The sequence below is a fragment of the Crinia signifera genome, chromosome 6, assembly GCF_055691185.1.
Source record: "Crinia signifera chromosome 6, ASM5569118v1, whole genome shotgun sequence".
NCBI classification, from domain to species: Eukaryota; Metazoa; Chordata; class Amphibia; order Anura; family Myobatrachidae; genus Crinia; species Crinia signifera.
This window is the reverse complement of record NC_139222.1, coordinates 224,447,809-224,461,760: the sequence shown is the minus strand read 5'-3', so window position 1 is coordinate 224,461,760 and position 13,952 is coordinate 224,447,809. Positions and strand designations below refer to the sequence as shown.

The 13,952-nt window shown below is 46.6% G+C and overlaps 1 protein-coding gene across 10 annotated transcripts in view; it reads right to left on the bottom strand.

Moving 5' to 3' along the window:
- Nucleotides 1-13,368, bottom strand: part of PLCE1 (phospholipase C epsilon 1) — a 280,982-nt gene extending 267,614 nt beyond the window's left edge. For 9 of the 10 annotated variants that reach the window (XM_083148999.1, XM_083149004.1, XM_083149008.1 and 6 more), the window contains exon 1: nt 27-167. The gene's annotated coding sequence lies outside the window, so the exon portion shown is untranslated. Of the gene's footprint in view, nt 1-26; nt 168-13,084 lie in introns of those variants that run through there. The other variant, XM_083149001.1, reaches the window with a different exon arrangement.
- Nucleotides 13,369-13,952: the final 584 nt, after the last annotated feature.

The following is a 13,952-nucleotide window of genomic DNA, read 5'->3' as shown; positions in this document are numbered from 1 at the left end:
CAGGCAGCATGCGTGGAGAAAGTTACCTCTGCACCGGGACCAGCAGCAAGTCTCCGCCACTCCGGCTCCAGCAGCAGCCCGCGGCGGTCACGGCCGGGCTGAGGTGTCAGGTCACGTGTCCAGCCGGCGCCGGGAGGTTGTGGGGAGCGCGCTCCGGGTGACTCAGCTCGCGCACGTTACACCCCTATCGGCTGCCCCCTCTCAGCCGCCCTATACAGTGCCCGGTGCTGATCTATACCTGCGCCGCTGATTCCCCTGTGTTTTAGCTCCTGCATGCCATTGTATACTGCACCTCTGTATTTCATCATTTTCCATCTATGCCGCGCACTGCTGTCACACTCTGGGGCATATTATCCACGTTCATACCCGAGAAGGGATACAGTTACTACTGTAGGTCTACAAGCATTAGGTCGACATGCAGGAAGGTCGACATGGGTCTTTTTTTTTTTTTGTGCCAGCACGTGCTGACATTGGGTATTTCATGCCCTACCATCAAATAAAATTGTGTGCCGAGCGTAGTGAGGAACCGTGCCTGAAGCATGGCGAGCGCAGCAAGCCATGCAAGGGACACGGTGCTACGTTTCATTGTCTATGTCGACTATGTGTCGAAATTCGGGACAAAAAAAAAAGGTGAAAAACCCCATGTCGACCTAGTGACCTGTCGACCTAATGCTTCTCGATCCAATGATCCATATCCGATAAGAAAGGCTCTGCCTCACCCCATCACACGTCACTGGCAGCAGACCGCCAATGTCATCCCATTGAAGCAGCGATGTGATTTTTCTTACATCCAGGCATTTTTATTTCTTATTATCGCAAGTAGAAAATAGAATTCTCATTGGTGGTCTGCTGCCAGTGATGCGTGGTGGGGTGACGCAGAGCCTTTATTATCATTCTACTTATACATTGGAGTCAAAACTCTGGAATAAAAAGTCTATGGCAGGTGAGGTGCACTCATCACCTGTCTCCTAGCAACCTCAGCAGCAGAATCAGCCCCATAGGCGTTTGGCCCCCCTGCGCTTGCGTGTCCCCTCCTTGGTCCCTGCACACTGAGTCTGTTACCAGCGCGCATACCCTCCAACATGACCCATTCCATTAGGTACAAAATGCTCTGTTCCTGGACTTCCCTGCCAGTGGCAGTTACAGATGTGAGCCTGCAGCACAGTCCAATATTCAAAAAGGGGAGCCACACCAGCTGCCATCCCAAACATCACTGAGAGTTGATGTGACCCCCCCTCTTTGAATATTGGACTGTGCTATAGGCTCACATCTGTAACTGTCACTGACAGGGAAGTCCAGGAACAGAGCATTTTGTACCTAATGGGATGGGTCATGTTGGAGGGTATGCAGCGCGCCCTGTGTGGAAAGTGACAGCGTGCCCTTTTGGTCAGTTGTCATCGCGCCCAGTGCTGAGGTGATCCCACACTGTGAAGCTCCGCTGAGGTGAAACAATGGCGCCATTAGACATTAGCGCATCGTGATTCCCCAGCAGCTATCCCTGCCGGAGGTAGAGAGGGAGCTGTACATCACCACCGGGAGAGTTTCCTGTATAGCGCAGTAGCGCTGCCCCACTCTCTGCCCTTACAGACCTCCAGTTCAAAGTCTCCACTGCTCCAGTTCAAAGTCTGCACTTCTTCAAGCCTGCTGCAGAGACCTCCATCCATACTGTCATCATCTGCTACAGTAACGATAAGTACCTGCACCATACACCTGTGTACACCTGCCTGTTATAGATATCTGCTACACCTGTATATGCAAGTTAACCCTTTGACTACCTGTTAGCTCTATGCTCACTCAATAAACCCAATTCCTGGTTAAGCTTCCAAAACGGGTGTTGTCTAACAACACCACAAGCACCGCTATATACTCTGCCAACATCCCCCATCTATCTTTTCTGCACATCTCTGATCAAAACAACCCATATTTCCTGTGTATAATGCCTACATGAACCCTTTTGCTCTTACAGATGGAGCCGGCCTCATTTTTGCAGGGGCTAGTGATAGTATCGCCAGCGGCCGGCTCTCGCGCCCTGTGGCTACAGAGCTGGCTAAGAGTCCCCGCCGCCTCCCCCCGGTGCTCCTCGCCGCTCTGCCGTCCTACCTATCCCTGCCCGTCTTCCTGAAGTAGAGACGAGCAGGGACCCGCAGCGGCGCCGTCCTGAAACTGGGATGTGCGTGTCAGATGGAGCGCATCTGCGCCGGCAATCACCAGCGAGGACATTCTGGCGATCCCCGGCCAAGGAAGAGAGGCGCTCCATCTGTATATGTGTGTAAATTTGGCTCTGGTACTAGCCAGCGCCTCCTCAGTCATTTACCTCAGTGCACGTCCCTGGGTGATACCACATGAAGATGGCATTGATTAGTGGTCATTAATAAAGCAGAAACCTATGCAGGCAGATTTTGTGAATGGTAACAGGATCTCAGCAGATCAGTCCCCTACATACATTCTTGGGAAAGTTGTTAATTGTGGATGTTTTCATGGGATATCCCCCAAATATGATTTGATAAAGCGGCAAATGTGTGATATTTGTTAATGTGTGTACATGGGTATAGCGATAATATGTACACACACACAAGGCAAGATGTACTAAGCCTTGAAAAGTAATAAAGTGGAGAGTGATAAACCACTAACCAACCAGCTCCTGTGCATACACAGACAGTGGGATTTTGGCTATGGCTGGTATAGAATATGGGGATTATTCAGACCTGAATGCTGCTCTGCAAAATCCGCCCGAGTGAAAACCCGCCGTGAGCAAGGCTGCAAATGGCCTGCAAAAATCATGCCGGTTGGCAAATAGCTGCAAATCCATTGGCAACTCGCACACCATGAAATGATTTTTTCAGTGTGTGCAGTCTGTGCATAACCTGGTACCTACTTGGCCTGTGTGATAGAAACAGGCTGATGGAGCCCAGAGCTGATGTCACAGACCCTCCCTGAAAATGCCTGGGCATGCCTGCGTTTTTCCTGACACTGCAGGGAAATGGGAAGATACCACCACCTAATGCCGGTTTCCGGTCATTCAACTTGCAAATGGCTTGCAAATAGAAAAGACCGTGGAATTTTTTGCATGCGTGCTACAATCCATATGCGTGTGCAGTAGATTGATAATCGGCCACCTTGCAAAATTGCAGGGCTGTGATCAGGTCTGAATAACCCCAATGTACCATTTCTCTTGAAACCCCCCAAAGCCCAGAACCACTGATATTGAGTATACACATTGTGCAATTTTGCCGCTCATGCTTTTTGCGCCAAATGCGCAGCCGCGGTGCAGAATTGCCATGCTCTAACTATGCTCAATGCATTTCTATAAGATGCTAGAGCGAAGTAGATGCACGCTCCTGGTGACGGATCGCAGCAATCACCACGGGAGTCACGCGTGGCGATTGGCGAAGCAACTTTACTGTAAGTGTGGCTACTGTACATCTATAGGTACGATTTTGGCGAATTACAATTTTGACTATACTGTAGTATAGATTGTATACTTTTAGTCAAAATTGTGCTGCCTGCACAATGTATGTTTCTTGCCCTTACAGCGGCCTTAGCATCACAAGCTGTATACACTTGAAACCATATGTACTGAGTTTTCTACCGATATGGACTATATGCAGTAGTCGAGATCTGTAGTTCGTATCACAGTGTGAGGTAAATTCAGAACTGATCACACGGCCGTGAATACGCACACCAATTATCGATAGACTGTGCATGCATTCGGCCCATAATATGCACATCCTACGATAAAATCTTGCCATTCCCAAGGTGATTGACAGGAAGTAGGCATCTGTGGGTGGTATCCAGCAGTTTTCATTACAGCCGCCGAGGAAAGTCTCTGGCTACTCTGAGCCTGTGAGGAGTGTTGCCCAGTTGAAAAATTATTTTATGGTGTGTCTCTTACAAAGCGTTTTGGACATATTCTCTCAGCTGTGACATCTTAGCAAGGTGTACACATCCATTCAATGGCATATGAATTGATTTGCAAGGCAGGATTTCACTATAGCAGGGCTGCATTTACCTAATTTCTAGCCGCTGCACATTCAAGCGTGTGCGATCACGTCTGATTTTCCCCCCATGTGCATGCACCATAACTGTCATTTTTCAAACCCAGCCTGATGCTCACCTGGCAGAGCCATGTGCGCGAAAGCAGGCTTGGCCTAACAGGGATGCCACTGCGGCAAGCCATGCCCCCATTTCTGTCACTATTGGGTTATGGTCAGCACTGTGTAAGCTTCTGGCCCTGCCTCCAGCCCCTCTGACTGAATAGATGCTGTGAGCATACGCACAGTGTGTCACGGCCCACAGAAAGGCACCACCCGTCCAGCAGCTTCAATCCCTGTGCTGCTCCGGTATGTGGCTGAGGGGCTCCAGTGGGTAGAAGGCATAGGCGGCGTCTCCCCCACGGCTTTGGGTGTGGGCGCAGCCATCTTGCTTCTGGGAGGAGGCGCAGAGACCCTGCTCTTTTCTGACCTCTGCTGGAGGTCTGCGCCAATGGCAGTCCCTCAGGAGGGATTTAAGCAACGACACTGAAGTTCCTGTTGCTGAAATAACTTCTGTGTACCCTGACCTAGAGTCTCCAGCGGCCTGACTTGTGCTTTCACGGTTCCGTCTCCAGTTCGTTTACGCCAAGTGGGCATCTTCAGTTTCATTATCATGCCAAGTGGGCCGTCTTCACTTCCGGTCGGGGCCGGGGATGGTCGCACACACGCGAGCTCCCATCCACCGGAGCTTACATCCCTGGCCCCCTGAGCAGCGTGGAGATGCAGACGAGGGAGGACGGAGGGGCTGATGGAAGGTGACCTGGCGGCAGCTACTGGCTTCCGATGGCACGGTCACGATGTCCACCCTCCCGGCCGGGACGAGCGCACCGCCATGGCCCGGCACGACCGATACACAGCAGCGTGTCTGCGAGACTTCGACTGCGAGGACAGTGTCAGGGAAAGCTAATCGATCACAGACGGACCAAAAATACCGACTGGTAAATCCAGTGTCTGTCCACTCACTGTCCTCTCACTTACCACCCATGACCTCCTTGCAGGAGGGTGCCTGGAGGAAGCCGGAAGGGAATGCGGCTCTGGAGGAAGCCAGAAGGGAATGCGGCACTGGACACGGCCGCCGCCGAAGACACCCGCGGCACGGAGCTGGCCCCCGGGAAGACACCGGTGGCTCAGGGCACAGGAGGGAGGACCTGGCGGCATGATCTCGAAGACGGCTGCGGCCTCCCCCCCCCTCATCGGCGCCCGGCTGACCCACATATGAGAAGCGACCAGGCCGCAGGCCCCAGCTGCTGATCCCCAGCACCAGAAGCTGCAGAAGACCTTTTTATGCCTCTGGCGTCGCCCCCCCCCCCCACCCCACCAGGGAGGAGGTGTGACTGGACCATTGGAACTCAAGCCAGGGAGGGCCCAACTCCAGCCCTAGGCCCCACTGACTCCATCAGGCCTCAGTGACTCTTTCCCCCCCCCTCCCCCCCCCCCCACCTGCTGGCTCTCCACGCTGGTTCTCCTACAGGAAGCTGGCGCCGCAAATGGCTGCCTAGGATCTGTGCACTCAGCATATGTAACCCCCTGTGTCCCCTGTGTTTCCCCTGTGTGATAACTGTACTGTCCCTGCTATAACTGCGGTATCTTTGCTCATACTGTTACCACCCGGCTGCTGCAGCGACCAGTGGCGCCGCTGATGGCTGCCTAGGCGCTGTGCAGCTTGGCGGGTATATGTTCTGTGTGATACTGTAATGTCCCTGCTTATATTGTCACCTACCTGGCTGTGCGGTGCCTAGGCGCTGTGCAGCTTGGCGGGTATATGTTCTCTGTGTGATACTGTACTGTCCCTGCTTATATTGTCACCTACCTGGCTGCCGCAGCGACCAGTGGCACCGCTGATGGCTGCCTTGGCGCTGTGCAGCCTGGTGGGTATATGTTCTCTGTGTGACACTGAACTGTCCCTGCTTATATTGTCACCTACCTGGCTGCTGCAGCGACCAGTGGCGCTGCTGATGGCTGCCTAGGCGCTGTGCAGCTTGGCGGGTATATATTCTCTGTGTGATACTGTACTGTCCCTGCTATACAGCTGTGCTACTCGGCGAGCATGTGTTGCCAGAAAGAAATGTGTCAATTTAACCTATGTAATGCCTCCCCCCCCCCCCCCCTTCATCCCTGCTTGATGCTGCACTGTATATCCACAACAAATTCCGAGTGTGCGCAAGCACACCTGGCCAATAAAGTTGATTCTATTCTATTCAGTTATGTTATTACGCCAAGTGGGCCATTTTCAGTTATATTATTTCACCTGGTGGGCTATCCTCAGTTGCCTGATAAACATTCCTAGTTGGTTGGTATTCCTTTTTTAGAAACAGGCAGTAGGCAGTATCATCACCGTCCACCTACGGTGCCTGCTACTTCCCTGACTACTGAGGCACTTCCTTCAGAGGACCGCGACCTGCCATGTGGACGCCGCACAGTCCAAACCTCCTTGCGGGGATCCCTGGTGAAAACCGCCACTCTGTTAGATTCTGAGCCTCCGTTTGGAAGTTGAACCAACGCCTCTAGTTCTATCTAAGCAAAGGCGGTAAATGCGTCCAGCCACTTTCACAACAGTCGTTTCACCAGTGTCAGAACAACCGCCCAGAGCAGCTCCACAAACTCAGCTCGTGACACAGTGTCAATTCCTCGCTTCCAGTGTAGGAAATGCCACTGATGATTACATTTGAATGTATAATTTTTTTTTGATTTCCTTTTCCACCTAAAAAAAAAGCTGCATAATGTGGGCTCAGAGAGATTGGTAGACTCTTCAGAAAATCAGGGGGTTGCTGATCTTTCAGGGAATCGCCTGCAAAATGCTCAAATGGACAATTTACATGCAAAGAACACAATGCTGCATCTTCACATACAGCAATGGACCACACATGCATATAAAAATAGTCTATTTACACAAGAAGTCTTGTGCTAATTTTTGCACATTTACGTACAGCATCTGCGTCCAAAGAGTGTGATGTAAACAAGGCACTTGTGCTACTATGGGTAAGCCTACCAATGATATAACCATTAAGTCGTTACCAAACACAGTGCAAAATTAACAGACCAATGAAAAAATGCAGCATCAGCATATGTTTTCCAGTATAATACACAATACTGGCTTTATGATGGCTAAAGGACAAACTGTAAAGCAGGGTACACACTTCAATGATGGGCAGTCATCACGGCACGATTCTGTTCAGTCCTTCATTAGCATACGACAGGAACGCTTGGCATTCCCATGGGTGCTACCCTTCGCCGCTGCCCCCCCCCCCCCAGTTGCTAAACATGGCACCCCTGTGCGAACGCGCATCGGAGCTAATCAATTCGAATGAGGGCCATTGTGTATACACACTGAGCTATATGTTGTTTTGATTCAGCCAGATATGACATATTGGGCTGAGATCGCTCCACTGTGTAACCAGTTGTGCCTGTGTTGGGCTATATTCCAGGAGACATATAAAATAAATTATATAACTGAAATAGTTTATAGGCTATTAGTTGGAGAATCTTTAGATCTTACTTTGGTTAAATTTATACTAGGTGTTACATTCTTCTTCCAGATACGCTTTGTTGTAATTTGCAGAAACCAACACACAATTATGACACATTTCCATGAAGTAGGTGCTTTACAGGTTTCATGCCTTGAATTTTACCATACATACAGGCAAACGCAGGGGGGGGGGGCACAGAAACTCATCTCCTCTTGGCAAGTGCCTTAAATTATGACAATAGCACTGGTATATAATATGATCAATAAAGCTGCCACCACATCAGTGTTAAGGTGCCCATACACGGTGCGATGATCGCACCCGTTATGGGCTGGATCGCATTGCGACGCATGCGTTTTGCATGCATTTTGCGTGCGCTGCGATCCGAGGGCAGTACAAAAAGTATGTGCAGTACATACGTTTTGTACTGTGCGATGAGATGCCTGCAGGAGCGCGCATTGCATAGCACGGTGCTATCGTACCATGTATGGGCACCTTAAGGGACAAAGCAGAGCTGCTGTGTGTGTGTGTGTGTGTGTGTGTCTGAGCCCTCAAACATCGCAATAGACCAGAGAGTAGCTGCCAGGAGTAAGAGACAGGAGCCTTAACATGAGGTGGGAGAGTGTGAGCTTAGAAAGTGCAGTACTGGTTCTGTGTGTGTGTGTATTTATTTATTATATGTTTAACCTTTTCCTGACCACGTATCTTATTTAAATGTTTGAAACAGCCGATACTATAGAACACCTGTACTGTTAAATATTAATACTGTATCCAGTGTATAAAAATACCAATTTCTAGGGCTGTTACTGCTCCTCCAGACTCTTGTACTTACTCCAATGCGCTGCAGAGTAGGAGACTGCATTACATTTGGAAACCCCCTCTAAAAATCCTTTGTTTGCACTGATACTAGTCAGCTAAGCATGTATTAGCCAATGAGCAATAGGTAATTGAATATGCTTGATATCAGAATGCCATGGTGAGAATGAGCTCACATTGATTTCTATCCAAATCCCATCTTAAGTTGCTAGTAAGAAAGCTAAATACACATCTGGACCACTAAAATTAAGTTTTTATAACTGTCATTTGCTGCTGTAGTTTGGTGCAAGCACTTGCAGAAATGGCATTGTACAGATCATTGTAGATCGCAGATAACCTGGGCATTGATGCTGTGGTCCTCACTACTTGTCATATTTATAGCTTTAACAGCAACAGATTATTAAAAGTGGTATTTGGATTTGTATATTTTACTTGATATTTATACATTCCAGTCATTTATATTATCTGAACAACAAACAGAAAAGAAAATCCTTAATTTCTGACGGGCCCTGGGGTACAGGGGTATTAAGTCCTCTCACATGACAAACAAAGCCCTTTCCATAATCCTCCACATTTTCAGTTACATGTTGCAGCCTTCATCTAATGACAGCAGCAGGGTCAGCAAACACAACATGGAGATATGCTACTGATTATTTGCATAACCCTGACCTTCTGCTGAGCAATAAAATGTTTGTTATCTTTATCATTTATTAGGAAACAAACGAAACTGGTCTATGATGCACTTTCCCTTAGTAAATTAAAAACAACCCACGCCAGTAAAATATAAGCAAGAGGTTAATGCAAGCAGCAGCAGCAGAAAATGAGCAGTATTTTAACAGTGTGACCCACATCTATAGTAATTTAGAACTGGTTTGTATAGCAATAAGGTCCCACTAGTTATTCAGCAATTGCTCATGTTGTAAGACCAATCATCTATCAAGGACAAGTATACAAACTGCAATATTTGTGCTGTTCATCTGACTGATATTGCATAGCTAGAGGGAAGCAGTTTGCAATACAATGCCATACCATACTAGTGTTCATTCTAGCACCCGTTATCTTTAAAAACCCATGCAGTTCCTCTTCCCTGCCTGGGGTGTCGCTGTCTGCTGTAGTGATTCTAGCACAGTGTGGTCTGTATATCAGCACTGATATGCAAACCAGACCTGTGCTAGAAACACCACAGCAGACCGCGACACCCCAGGCAGGGAAGAGGAACTGCATGGGTTTTCAAAGATAGCGGGTGCTAGAATGAACACTACATACAAGCATTAAAAACTGATTGCTGCACCGCATCGTCAAAAAGGGGTGTGGCTTCACACGGATGCTTATCTTGCAAGACACACCCTGATTTCATCACTATGCTGGCAATGTTTACCACCTCTCTGTCTCCCTTATTTATTTATTGGGACAGTTTTAAGGGATGCCATACAATTAATGCATACCTCCCAACTGTCCCGATTACAACGGGACAATCCCGCTATTTGGAAACTGCCCCTCTGTGCAGTTGGGGGAGCAGGAGATCAACACTGGTCTGTTCTTCAGAGCAGCCGGTGACTGTTGAAGAGAGTCCACATAGTAAATCAAGCTAAAGTTGGGAAAACATGTAAATGCCACCCAAAAACTTGTGCCGCCAATTGTTATATTGACCATTTGAACAACCTTTTTAACTTTTTGCAAGTCTGACTGTTACCAATTGAAATCGGAAATGATCTAATGTGGTGGACAATCAAGATTACCTCCGAACATGGCTGACATCAGCCATATATATAGTGCCATTTGGACTCACCAAATCTAAATCAGCACATCTCCACATGCATGATATTTATACATTTGCCAATCCGTGTCTAAGTTCATGGACACGATTACATGCTGTAGACATTGCTCCAGCATCTTTACAGCTTAATCTACAGTACCCCATGTGTCAGTGCAGAATGATTTCAGCACTATAACAGCTGGTGCTGTTCAACCTGAAACGGTGCTAACGCTAGATACATAAAACGTGTTACATAGGGCGGTGGAGAAATGTCCTCCATACGATCAGCTTTTAGGTATCACTTCAGAAAATGTACATGATAAATGATAGCTAGAGGCGAATTCTCTGCTTGCACTCTTTAGGATTTCTACAATTCCCAGAAACCACCTGACAAAGCTCACAGTAGACAACTCGGAGATTGTAACATGTATACCATAACCTTTAATGCTTTTAAATTTATCAATGCATGTTTTGTACTGACAGAAACAAATTTAATTATTTGTCATTTTTATTTATTCTTTTCTTGAGGCATCAATTAAGGATATTTGTGTAAAACTTGTTAAATACCAATTAACACCCATTGTGGTTGCGTCTACTACATAAATAATTGTATTTGTATGCCTGATGTATTAGCAAGGCTGGTCTTATAGGGATGAAACAATGCAGCACTGTATATACTGTATGCAGATATCGTTATAGAAGAAATAAACTGCTAAATTAGATAGATTTCACTTTCCACGAAGACTGCATCTCAGTGCTGTCTCTGTGGAGTGTTGGGAAACGAATTCCTTTTAAACTAAAGGATTGTGCCCTGATAAGTCTAAAGGCCACTACTCAATACTAATTATTCTAGATCTCTAGATCTCTCTGCTGCGTTTGACACTGTTGCCCAAACAATTCAATCCCTAGGTCTTAAAGACACAGCCCTCTCTTGGTTCTCATTCTACCTATCTAACCGCTCCTTTAGTGTTCATTTCCTGATTCTACCTCCTCTTCCCTACCTCTATCAGCTGGAATACCTCAGGGTTCAGTCTTAGGTCCTCTGCTTTTCTCAATCTATACCTCATCTCTTAGCAAACTAATCAGCTGTTTTGGATTTCAGTATCATCTGTATGCAGTTGATACTCAACTCTACCTATCCTTCCTGGACCTGTTCCCATCTGTATTGAGCCGTGTCTCTGAATGCTTTTCTGCTGCTTCATCCTGGATGTCATCTCGCCACCTCAAACTGAACAGAATGAATTATATTTCCACCAATAAATAGTAGTTACCAAGCAGATATCTCTATTGCTGTTGAGAATATGACAATCACTCCTACCTCTAAAGCTCGCTGCCTAGGTGTCATTCTTGACTCTGAACTTTACTTTGTTCCCCACATTCAATCTGTGTCGAAATCATGCCACGTGCACCTAAAAAACATATTCAACATTCGCCCTTACCTTACACAACACACTGCAAAAACTCTAATCCATGCTCATCATTTCACTCATTGATTATTGCAATAGTCTCCTTATTGGCCTTCCCCAATACAGCTGCGAGGCTAATCTTCCTAGCCAGACGTTCATCGTCTGCAAAGCTACTCTGTCAGTCTTTTTATTGGTTACCTGTATTCTGCACAAAATAATTTTACTCACACACAAAGCCATAAACCAAAGTACACCAACCTACATATCTTGTCTGGTCTCAAAATATCTTCCAACCCTATCTCTTTGCTCCTCAAAAGATCTACATCTCTCAAACACACTCATTACTCGCCCACATTCCTGATTGCAGGACTTTCCCTGGGCTGCACAAACTCTGTGGAATGCTCTCCCACACACACAATAAGACTCTCCTCCAGTCTCCAAACCTACAAGCGTTCCCTGAAAACTCACCTCTTCAGTCAAGCTTATCAAATTCCAGAACCAGCCACTTAACCTTCATATACCGTTCCTATCTAATCAAATCCCCACTGTACAGTCTACACATATCCACTCTCTTAACATTTTCCAACCTCCTGACCTCTGGCCTAACTGCTGGGTCACCGTATCATACAGTACACCAGGAACCTTTGCATTCTGGTGGAATTAATGCCTATTTCCCTATAGATTACAACCTTGCGAGAAGGGCCCTCATACGTTTGACCATCTGTAAATACCCAGTTTGTTGCATCACTGTCTCCTATTGTAAAGCTCAACGTAATATGCTGCACTATATAAGAAACTGTTAATAAATAAATCTGCAGAATTGATCAAATAGTATTTGTGAGCTAGTCCTGGAAAACACTTCTTTTCAGTTGATTCCTGCAAATATGAAGTATTCTTCAAATGTACCATAGGCGAATACAGCTGATATCTTCATCTGTCCAATTGTGGTCCCCATGGTGGCTGCAAAGCTGTCATATTCACCATGAGTTTGCCCTCTGCTTCGGTTGCCATCTGAAGATGGCGTTAGCTGATGGGCTACATTTAGCAGAAAATACCAGCACAAGCAATGGCTGCCACAGCACATGTACTAGAGTCCAGATAGCCGAGTGGGGAGACCGCTAATGTGGTCACTGCACTCCGAGAACATTGCCGGAGCTGGCTCTGTTCGGAGTTCCTGTCCTTGTGGATATATATTGATACACTTGGGCAATGTATAATACCAAATGATTAGGTCTAAAACACGGCAATTCTATATGCCATCTGGCTGGCATAACACCTGTGCTGCATACAAGTGCCAGTTTTCCTAGGACAGGATTATTAGCTGAAAGTAAAAGCACGTTGTGTCCTTTTATATTCCTCTATTGGAGGTCTTTATGAATGTGCCCATTACAGTGATTACTAATAATTACAGCCATGCATGTTGTTCTTGGCCGTGACTCTTATTAGTAGCCTTAGATATTTTTCACACAAAACATCGGTAGCAAAGCAAAAATTAAATTAAAAATGGTACATTTTCAGGTATTTTGCACGTTTCAGAAATCATATATGGTTCAGGCATGTCCAGCACTAACATTAGAGCAGGACCAGAGTTCTAGTAAAGCAATAACTCACTGTGCAATTCACATGACTTGGGGAAGGCTGTCTGTGATGACTGGCTCAGCAGAACATGTGCAGCAGGGTCTCAGCTCAGAGAAGTTTGTATGTGTTCTTGGGGTGAGAACCTCCTCATATTTCTGCAGCGCTGTATGTTGGTCAGAAGCCATAGTATCCCTTGTGTTGTGAATGAGAGAGCGGGGCTGGGGGTGTATAATTGCTGGGCTGGATGACCAGCCCTGACACTGCTGCCTCATTGCATTGGAATGTCTGAGCTAACGTTGCAGCTACCAGTAGTGATCAGAGAGCCAGGCCATGTGCACGGTGCTGGTGCAGATAATTACATCTTGTGGGAGATGGCTAAACAGCACAGAAAGCCAGGGGATGAAGGAGGGTGGAGGCATGTAATTATGTGTGCAGCACTGTACCGCAGCCTGTATGTAGAAGACAGATTTATGATTGCACAGGACTGGAATTGTGTAATGTAGAAACAGTAAGAACTCTGTAGGGTCATCTGGTGTATCAACCTTTTGTATTTTATTTTATTTCTTGCAAATATTTTTTTTTAGAATAGATGCATTTTGGAAAAAGCAACAAATAAAATAAACTAGAAAGTTTGTAAATATTAAAAATGCCTATGTTTTAAGCAGGGTTGCCTACCTGACCCTCTCCTTCAGGGAGAAAATGCTCTGTTCCTGGACTTCCCTGGTAATGTATGATTGCCATCACCTTTCTTATCGATAAACTAGCTCCCCACAGGTGATGGCAATCATAAATTACCAGGAACAGAGCATTTTCTCCCTGAAGGAGAGGGTCAGGTAGGCAACCCTGGTTTTAAGCAATATTTATCTAAGCAAGTCTTTCTTAATTATATTTAAAAACAGCA